Raw genomic sequence first — 10,419 nt, forward strand, 5'->3', positions numbered from 1 at the left:
TATGGTAACTTGCTGCTTTGTCAACAGGGAATATGGTCCATACTCAGGCCTGGCTTTTCATTGTAAACAGCAGATTCAAACCACTGCTAGCGTAGCTTTGGACAGTCTATATGTGGACAATTTATGACAAATATATGTGTATGCTCCTAATCAGATATTGAGGTGACTGAAATAATTATAAATGTCATTGGTAAAAACTTAGGCCTACAATGATTTGCATCAGCCATTTACAGAGGCAAAAATACAGACCCAATTAATACTTGACCGAAAGCCAGACTTTAAATGTATATCTCCTGATTTTTGAAAAGGTACATTCTGAAATTTGCCTCGGTCTTTTATGCTTTGTAGTAAGACTCAGCCACTTTATTGAAGACTACACAAAAAGCCAAGAAGGTCTTCTGTTTATTCTCCTGATATGATTTCCCATCACTTAATTTTTTTCTTACGAAAGTACCTGATGCGAATCAGTGTTTCCCAAGCTTTTTAAATCAAGCACTAATTAACCTTTGGAAAGAAAAAAAATCCAGGGGCCTGCTTGTGCAGTACTGCTACAGTGCTTTTGATTTAAAATGAAATAGAAATTAGGTTAAATTTTTAACATCTCACACATTACCTTCCCCACAATGTGATTATCTGCTTTCTTACATGTGAGGAAGTGTGGGCATTGACATTTTTGAATACTGGCCAATGTCTCAGGGAACACAGTGCTATATACACCTCAGACTGAGAAACGGTTATATAAGCAGACAAAGCTATGTTTAAATCCCCTATCATTTAATATAACAAGTTTAATGTACATGTTCCTCACTTAAGGTTGTGAGCGTTTTATTCTGCCAAGTGACATACAGTAAGTGGGGGGGTGAACTACGGCTCTTGATTAACATGATCCCTGTGAACAGTTCCAGCTCAGCTCCCACACTAGGCTCCATCCCCTGCCCAGCACTGGGGTGTGCAGAAGTGGGGGCAACGGAGGAACTCGCATCCCCAGCTGGGGGAAGCAGGTAGTCAGCGGCTCTCTGGGGTCCCTACCCAGTGGTGCTCTGCCAACAAGACATTGATTGCTGTATGGCTTGTAGAATAGCACAGTTAAGCATACCTGGAATATATGCGTAAATGTATTAATTCCTAATGAACAGCCTGCTAACAGTGCTAGTATTTTAGAGATACCAAAGCATAATAGTAGATTACAATAAACTGTGCAATACTATACAACACTAGTAATCAAAACAAACAATGCTGTTTCAGTGTCCCAATACCCAGGAGAGAATGCTTAACTGTTACAATTAAAAAGTAAAGTAACGTGAAAAGAAGGGCGTTGATTTACAAATTAGTATTAATAACTCTTATGAATAAAAATAATCATAGTATTTTTATTTTTAAAATTTAAATGTGACAGAAGATTAGCTACTAGGATTGTGGGAACACATGCAGAGCTCTTGTGCTGAGTCATGCTGCCAGTCAAACAAGGTGGGACCTTCAGACTTCACCCTATAAATGTAACGAGGTTTGTGTTTGACCTAAAAGTGAAGCAGAAGATTTCACAGTGAGAAACCCCCAGGAGAACCATTCTCATGAGAAAGTTTTGTCTGGAGTTTATGGGTTTTTCCTATTTATATTAAATAAAAAAGCAAACCCCCAAAAGAGGATGACATTAGACAATGTGCATATAAACACTTGTCAAAATTCAGAGGGGGTCTCTTTGCTTATACTGAAAATGCACACTATTCTGTTTGAAAAATCAATTAATTTAAAAAAAAAAAACCACCTGAATTTTTTGTAAGGTTAGAAGTATCTTGGCAAGAATGAGATAAAGGTATCAGGAGAGCTTCTGAAATGTGCAAACTTCTGTGACAATATTAAACCTTTTTTTAAAACGAAGCACTGTTAATCCTCAAAAAAATTATGGACATATTCTTTTCACATTTTACCCTGCTATATAAAAGCCTAAAATGGTGTCTGTTTTAAAAGTTATGTTTTAAACCAGTCTAAAGTCAGACTGGTCTAACATAGTATACTAACAGTCAACTCATTTCATCAGTATTTTAAAGAGTATTTACAGTATAGTTCCTGTTTGTCTTTATTTGAAGATACAGTCTGGTAGGTTTTTTTCTTCATCTGCCTTAAAATTTTCCTTGATGACATGTACAAATGTCTTTGGAAGACCTGTTGCTTTTTTGCCTCTTCAGACTGATTTATCTGTGGAAGGACCCAATTGTTTGACTACAAACCCAATGTCTTTGCACACACTCAGAGGTCTGAGGAATCTAACAAATGAACAGAGGTGGATCAGACTTGTAATGTTCTACCCAACAAACTGCCCTCTGTAAGATGCTAAGAATATGGATTACAGTGTCAGATGCTCAAGAGAGTAACCCAACTCAATAACCCTATGGACATTTTTATGCAACACTTTCCAACTGCAACATAGTCTTTTGCTCACTATATTCTTCACAGCTTTATACTGTTGCCATTAGCTGGAGAACTACAATGTTGTTCTTCCAAAAGCAGCTACCACCAGCAAAACAATCACAGAATAATATATTGCTATAGTCTTTTTAGACAGAAGTAGGAACCATTTTTGCCATAAAATTAGGGGTGCCAGGTTTTCATTGTTTTTATAATGAATGTTACACTTAAGAACTTAATCATTATGTTTACACCGAACCTACCTCTTTATGTGTACTTACATATTCATGACTACATGGTGTATTTATATATATTCATGCACATAAATATACACACAGGTATCCCTGTCATGTATGAATAAAGTGCAAGTATACTTTTGCCATTACTGTATATAACACTACAAGAGCAAATCAGTTGTACATATAATAACCTTACATTTACACTTTGCTTTACCATCAATTGACTAGGTATCTATCTTACAAACAAGACTAGAATTAATGTTACTGTTCTGAAGTGAAGACTCCACTGAGCACTAGGATGACAACTCTCTTCATCCGTTCTCAACCTAAACATTGACATCTTTGCCTATATTTAGGGATTCACATATTTGGCTCATATTATGACAACCTTCAGCATTTTCTTGGCCTATATTCAGCTGTTCATCTAATTACTTTCATTCCACACTGCACTCCTGTGTGGTCAAACTGACGCTGTGAAGCCACAGCTCAAAAGGACTCAGAACACAAAAGGTACAGCTTGAATCTGTGAAGATACTGTCTCTGTGATATAGTATCAGAGTTTATATTATAAATAAATAACAAGACCGGTCTACTTACGGTGCCAAATGAAAAGTAAAGAGGATGTAAATACATCTATGGGATGCTTCCACTCCCATAAAGCACATTTTTACGTCAAAACAGATTCTCTATCTCATCTCTACTAGGGTTTTAATTAAAGCTTTTCTCTTGAAATGGATTATTGGGATTGATCATGTATCTTTTCCTGGAGTTGATGCTGACCACCTATAAGGAGTTAAAAACAACAGTGCTTTAACTTCCATGTAGTCCTGTATCCATTTGCTCTCTTGGTGGAGAAGTACACTGTCCTTCATGGAAAATAAGGTCAACTAGGAGCCAGGAAAGGTGTTAACCCATATCTACTGACAATCATTTAAATGTTGACATCATTAACTGTCTCTTGTGCACAAAAAGATAAGAGGGAGGATCCACAGATCTGCCCTTTTTACAGTTAGTGATATCTTTTGGGGGGAGTGTTAAAAGCATGTGGTAATACTACCATCTGTTATTTCTTCCCCAAAAGAAGTGAAGCCAAAACCAGGTAAAACATGCCGTGCTGAAGACCAAAAATAAGATCTCTTTTTATAGACAGGCCTTGGGAGAATATCACTGCTTTTCTCTCCAATTTGACAGCTGTCTCAAAGCACCATTTATCTATTATCAAGGGAAAAAAACTTGTCTGTAGACTAAAATTCCCTGACATACTCATCCCAAATAGCAGTCAAACTGGAAGCCAAAACACACAGGTACTACTCCTGTTATCATTGTATGTGACTTATGACAGGGGACCATACTGCTCTACCTCAAGAAGAAACAAGCTGTAACGAGCCCACAGGGAAAAGCAGTATAGTAGCATAAGGGAAAAAAAAAAACATATGATGACTTATCAGATATGTAAAAATGGCAGGTTTGAACACAGGAATGGTGCCATCCTGTAAAGCATGATATTATTCTGACAAACATCAGCAAGAGATAGTATAAAGCGCCACGGTTTGGTTTACTTCCTAGCACTCACTCTTTTAATTTAGAAGAAAAAGATGCAACTTGCTCAATTATTTCTTCTTTTTCCCCAAGTACCAGTCCTTCCAAATCCACTTTGCCTCTGAAAAATTAAGCCAGGTCTCACTCATGCTCATCATCTGAGATGCTACAGGTTATATTTGGTTTTCCATTCTACGCCAAAAAAGTGCAGTTGCCTGTAACAGAATACAGGCAGCAATGCGGCATTTTAATTGTATCTAACATCCCTACACTGCTTGGAAAATCACAATCTTATTGTAAGTATAGCAGCCTGCACAAGTGCTTTCTCTCATAGTCTTTTAATAAATTGCTACTGAGATGTGAAAAAAAGATACAAAAACCTAGACTGCCAGCTGGTACTATCAGAGAGGCAGTCATGAACATATTATAGATCCAAAGTACTGTCCTCTAAGAGTTCTTCTGTACAATATATATCAATATAGATCAAGGGAGGGGAAATGCATATGCGTTCCTGAACATCCCCTCAAATTACAAAAGCACCTTATGGCACTTCATTTCTGAAAAAAAAACCCAGTCAGCTTGAGCCTGAAATGGCTACCTTTCCTACACCACCATTCAAACGTATGTACCAACTCCAAGCTGTGTTGAGCAGCAGTCTTTTTGCCACCTTTGGCATCAGACCCAAATTCCTGCTGCACCCCATTCTGCTCCAGACAATGAAAACCCACTGGCTTGGGGCCTCAGGGGTTGCTCATTCCCAGGCAGAGCTCAGAAGCAGACTGGTACTGGCTGAGTGGCTAACAAGGAGCCCCTGAAGTTATTTGGGTTACTACTGTAAAAGATTTTGGGTGGAGAATGTAAAGCAAGGGAGTATTGGTAAGAAGAAAGTGTGTGTTGGTAGACAGACAGAAACATTTCCTTGTATGGTTTGTGTTTTGTTTCCCATTAGCTGTATGGGAGGAATGTAAACAGAGAGAGGCTTGTCAAACTGATGTCAAGTTGGATTAAACCAGAAGACCTCTTTGTAAAGCCCCGTGTGAGGAGAATGATTCAGGGTTCAAATCAGAGCCTTTGGTGACCTTTTTTCTTGTTTTGCTCCTAGATCTGCTACAAGCTCTTTTGGAAGCAATGCTCTTTTAAGTATAGAGAAAAACCATCTTTTTTTATCCTAGTAAAAGATACAGTCTTTTATGTCTAACAGTATTAGAATTTTGAAAACTTTGTGTGTGTGTGTGTGTGTGTGTGTGTGTGTCGAAAAGGACAAGTGTTATACCTGGAATAGCAAAAAGACAAAAATGTCTGTATGACTTCTGCTTTTTGTGAGTGGATGTGCCATTTTGATATGTTACAAAGGAGTCCTCTGTTGCTGTGCATAAGAGTGTGCTACCCAAATTATCTAGTCTGTGGACTTCTCTTTGGTATACCTTCTGTGTTTTTAAAGGGTTATTTTTTATAAGCAAAAAAGACTTTTGTGAAGAAGAGGAAAAAGCAGGTTCATGTTGCACCTCCTCCATTTAACCAAAGTTTTTTCCTTTGTCTGGCTTTGTACTGTTGGTACCATAAAGCATACTTTTCTGATTGCATTCTTTCTCTTCCTCTGCTTCCCTCCCTCTCCCAGTGATCAGGCTGCTGTCTACAAAAACATGCAGGAAAGGAATGGAGGCAATTTTGTATCCCACTGTTTAAAACATATTACAAAAATACTTTGTAAAACAATCTCTATTTTGACAAGTACCCCTAAGACTGTTGACGCATTTCAGATTTCTTATCACATCCCAGTTTAGTCCCATAATTATGGGTGAGCAACTGCACACGTCAAGCTGTGTGTCTACAAGTCAATGTAATAATAGCATGGACTGTGGTTAGACCTCTGACAATTTAATATGAATTCTTTAAAATATGTCATGTGTTCATGTATGTACTTAGTATCTCCTGGAATATCAGTTCACTTTCTAATTATATGTAAGTTCTGTGAAGAGCTCCTATGCCTTGCTGAGTAATTTTGACTGTCTTATCAATTTTGTGATCACAAAGAACAAGTTCGCTATTTAATGATATACTGAAGCAGTCAAGACTTGACAGCCTATGTAAGCATGATTGACTTAAAATAACCAAGGCAACCCAGTTTCTAAGTACATTCTCCAATTCTTTTTATGCTCCCTTTTTATGTCACCACTGCTCATAGTCTTTTGTCTTGGTTTTATTTTCTTCTCCCCCTCCAATGAAGTGTAAGAGTTTTAGTATCTTTCCAATCAACAGAAACACAATGTTCTTAGCCACCTCATTTACTATGTATTAGTGTGGTGCTTTTCATGTAATCAAGCATCCGAAAGGCCTTACAAGCCGTTTAATTACCTGTCACAAGTCCAATTACTGTATGTAAGCAGGCTGCCTTGCTGAACTGAGAAAATACTGCATGCAGGCATTGATTTTATTAAAGCGCTCAGTTCAGTTCATAATAACTGAACAGTAAGATTCTTTATGCTACGGTTCCAACCAAATTGAATTTGCACTGTCTGAAAGGGTAAACTCCACAAAGTACAAACCCTTATGGAGTGTTTCAGTACTTCTGGGATGTGAAAGGAGAAAAGCAAAGGGGGAAAGTTAAAACTAAACAGTGTTGCAAGCTCTAAAAACACAAACTATGAAATTCTGCAGAAAAGATGAGACTAGAGTTATTCAGTACCAAGGTTAGTAATGGTTTTGTTTGCTGTTGAGGGTGGCCTTTCACAACGCTTCCACATCCTACTTCTCATGCATATCCATATTATGCCAAAGCCTGAATAGTTGGGCTTTATTTCAGCTAAGTTAGCTAGCATTTTTGCTCTTACCAGAACATCCTGCTGCAATTATGATCTTGGCATTCTGCGTCTGATGGTCTCAGGCTCATTGTGGCTGCCTCACTCAGCCTGCAGCCTGTGGCCCTTCTTCCAGCATGGCAGCAGCCAGGAGGGCTAAAGCAAACTTTCTGCTCTTTGAGTACTCCCTTTGCTCTGCAGCTCATTTGTGATCACAAAAACTCAAGGCCTTGGCCCATCTCACATTCTAAAATTCAGCCCACTGATTCTGCAATACTGCTAGCATTGCAATGGGTTGTGCCTTTGCTCCTGATTCAGGATGAAATGGGCCACCTGCTACTAAAAAAGACCTTTCTCTTTCCTGCTATAACTTGGTTACTACTTGGAGGTCCTGGGTTTTAATGATAATCCATGCAACCTTGCTCACTTACAAGATCTGAGATATTTGGCTGTTTAATTCTCCTCTGTTTCAGTGCGAGGTATCATGAAACCGAGAAAGATCAAACTGGACCCATCTTACATGCTTGTAAAGTTAGCCTTTTCTACAACGGTTGCTTTAGAGGACCCAGAGCTGTTAGGTGAATTATTCTTCTGTTTCTTCCTCCTAAACGATGACGGATTACACATGGAAGTGTAAATAATTCTTTACATTCCTTCCAAAAAGCAATTAATTAAGTATTTAAACTAACACAAAACATAATGTTAATGCATAGGATCTGAGCATGTCTTCTTGGAAAAATATGACACTATTCAGTTATGTACTTGAGCATTTACCTGTTTTTTTAATATATGCTACAAAAGCATTAAGCCTTTGATTCCAGCATACTACTCCTGGTATTTTGGATTTTACAAGCAATTTCTTTAGCCTGCTACTCTCTGAAAAATTGTGGGTCAGAGCAATTTCCATTAGCATATACTCAGGAAAGTAGTCTCAATGGGACATTTTTTAGTAACAAAAAGTCCCTGAAATTTGACACAGTCAGAATACCTTATCTACACAGGTGAAATGAAGACAATAGTAGCCAGCATGTGTATGGACTAAGACCATGTCTATGCCATAAAGTCTTGCTAATGTGGTGACAACTATCACAGACGTTTAAGAAACCCCAAAACCCATACCCTTGCTGAACTGGCTGAATCAGCAGAACCTCTGCCATAGATGCAGCTGTGCTTATGTGTGCTTTTGTTATCTGAATGTACACTGCTTAGTAAAGGTGTTGATATTCTGGTATAGTTCTAGTGGTGACATTCTGAACAGTTGAGCCTTTAGGGTTCAAAGCACTTCTTATTTGCAGAGTCAGTAAACCATATCTGCCAAAATTACTCATTTTTCAAAAATATGTGAGCAACTGGAGCTGACTCTGTACCTCAGGAAAATGACAAGTTCTGAATTGCTCCCCCTGTTGCAAAAGATGCACTTAACATTTTAGAGAAAGGAACTAAAATTATTTATATACATTAGGAGTGATTTATCAAGCAAAATCTTTTAACCAGTTCATACTAAAACAGCTGTCTGAATAACTGCAATAATTTACACCTGATTTATCGTAGCTGTTTCTTTGTTTTTGCCCCAATAAGCATAAGTAAAGAATGTTCTCTTTCATGTAGTCAGATGTTCTAGTAGGCAGCAACTGCAACTATTGAGTTTGCTGCTGTTGTACATGTTGTTAAAACTCTTTATGGTTGCAGAACCATAAAGACTATTTCTTTAACATATTTGGCAGTTCACCATTTTTCTCTCTAGAGTTCAAACCACTTGCAACATTATTGTCGCTGACAGGCCACAGACTGAAGCATAGAAAGATCATCTGATTTGCTCCAGGTAATGTTGCAAGTCAATGTCAAGGCTGGGAGCTGAATACAAACCATCTGGTTTCCAGCCCTCCTTGCTGCACTCTACTCCTTTTCCAATACCTGTTGTCCTGGTTTCAGCTGGGGTAGAGTTAACTGTCTTCCTAGTACCTGGTATGGTGCTAATTCAGATTCCCATGAATTTTAGTCCTGGGGGAATTTTCTTTTCTTTTTTTTTTTTTTTTTTTTTTGTAAGTTAGGGTCCCCAGTGCATTTTACGTGGTTAATAAAAAATTATATACTGGGATTAGAAAACCTAATGATGGGGTGGGAGGCTAATACATGTAATCTTAGTATCCTTGCTCCTTATGGTGTATCAAGAAGCACTTTTCGTCACTGAAGTGAGCGCCATAGCTGACAAAGAATAACGAAAACATGTCATAGGTTGGTTCTACTGTAATAGTAAATAATGCACATCCTCTTCATTTTTATTTAATTGAGAAAACATATTTTATTCATTACATTTGGAGCTGTGCTTGTCCATCTTCCACATCTCAGCAGCATTCATTTGAGGGGGAAGACTCAAATGAATCATAAGAGTATTCTGAAGACGAGCATTTTTGTTATGCCCAAGACCAAAAAGGGCCATATTGTTGTATGTGCCTGGCTTTGTTCCAGGAGGTGGGTTGCCTTTGTTCTTGTGCAAACTTGCTCAAAATAGAATCAAACAGTGTTATGAAATCTTTGTGTTGAAAACATATAGAATCAGAAAAAAGTTTATTACCATTTGCATAATAAGTAATTAAAAGGAAATGCTAGGATAAAATTTGAATAAAATTAGGATATCCAACTTGCGGTAATGTCTTAAAAGGCCAGCTTTCAGAGTACTGTATTGAGTTTCAACTCAATCTATCTACCACTTTGCTATTCTAAATAATTTTTAAAAGTTACATTTCTGAAGTAGGACTAGCTTCCTGACTAGTTTCGCAGAACAATGAAACATGGTAGTCCATGAACCATTGCCACTTTTGCCTGCCTTAGAAATAAATTAATAAAAATTTGCAGTATTGATCCTACCCTACCCCCCTGCTAAACGGACTCCTTCCAACTATTTCCTAATAGACTGGCCTCTGTGCAGGTTTTTTTCTGAAAATGTTTTCCATCATTGGAAAACAACCACATTTAGGTAATGCATCTAAAGAAAGCTTTCTTCCCCAGATGGTCTTTGTTTTTAAGACTGCCCCTACGCGTTATGAAATCTGAATTTTACTTGCTAAAAACCCTCACTGTTGATCCTGTAATGCTAAGATACAGATCTACAGCAATGCCCGCAGCAAAGGACAGGTTTCACATTTTTAGGCGGGGTCATGACAAGTTCTCCTCAGCTTTGTGCTGGCTGCGTCTCTGGGGGAGTGCTCCTTTCAGATGTCAAGTTACTGCAAAATGCAGCATCTCAGCTTCACGGTTCTTCATTTCTGCCTTCCTCCTGCCCCCTCTGAACGCCGTCTTGTATTTGCAGAATCCCTTATCTGTTTTTATGTAAAGGTATGTATTCTGTCTTCAGAACTCTCACCCTCGGATGCTGTTTGACCCTTTACTCCGGGCTAAACCTGTAGGCTACTCAGTCACCTCCACCACACGCATAC

At 38.2% G+C, this 10,419-nt stretch overlaps 1 protein-coding gene across 2 annotated transcripts in view; it reads right to left on the reverse strand.

Annotated features, from left to right (window-relative positions):
• CAP2 (cyclase associated actin cytoskeleton regulatory protein 2) overlaps positions 1-10,419 on the reverse strand; it is a 68,033-nt gene that overhangs the window by 56,504 nt on the left and 1,110 nt on the right. The window lies entirely within an intron of this gene.

The sequence above is a fragment of the Haliaeetus albicilla genome, chromosome 21 (assembly GCF_947461875.1).
Source record: "Haliaeetus albicilla chromosome 21, bHalAlb1.1, whole genome shotgun sequence".
Taxonomy (NCBI): Eukaryota; Metazoa; Chordata; class Aves; order Accipitriformes; family Accipitridae; genus Haliaeetus; species Haliaeetus albicilla.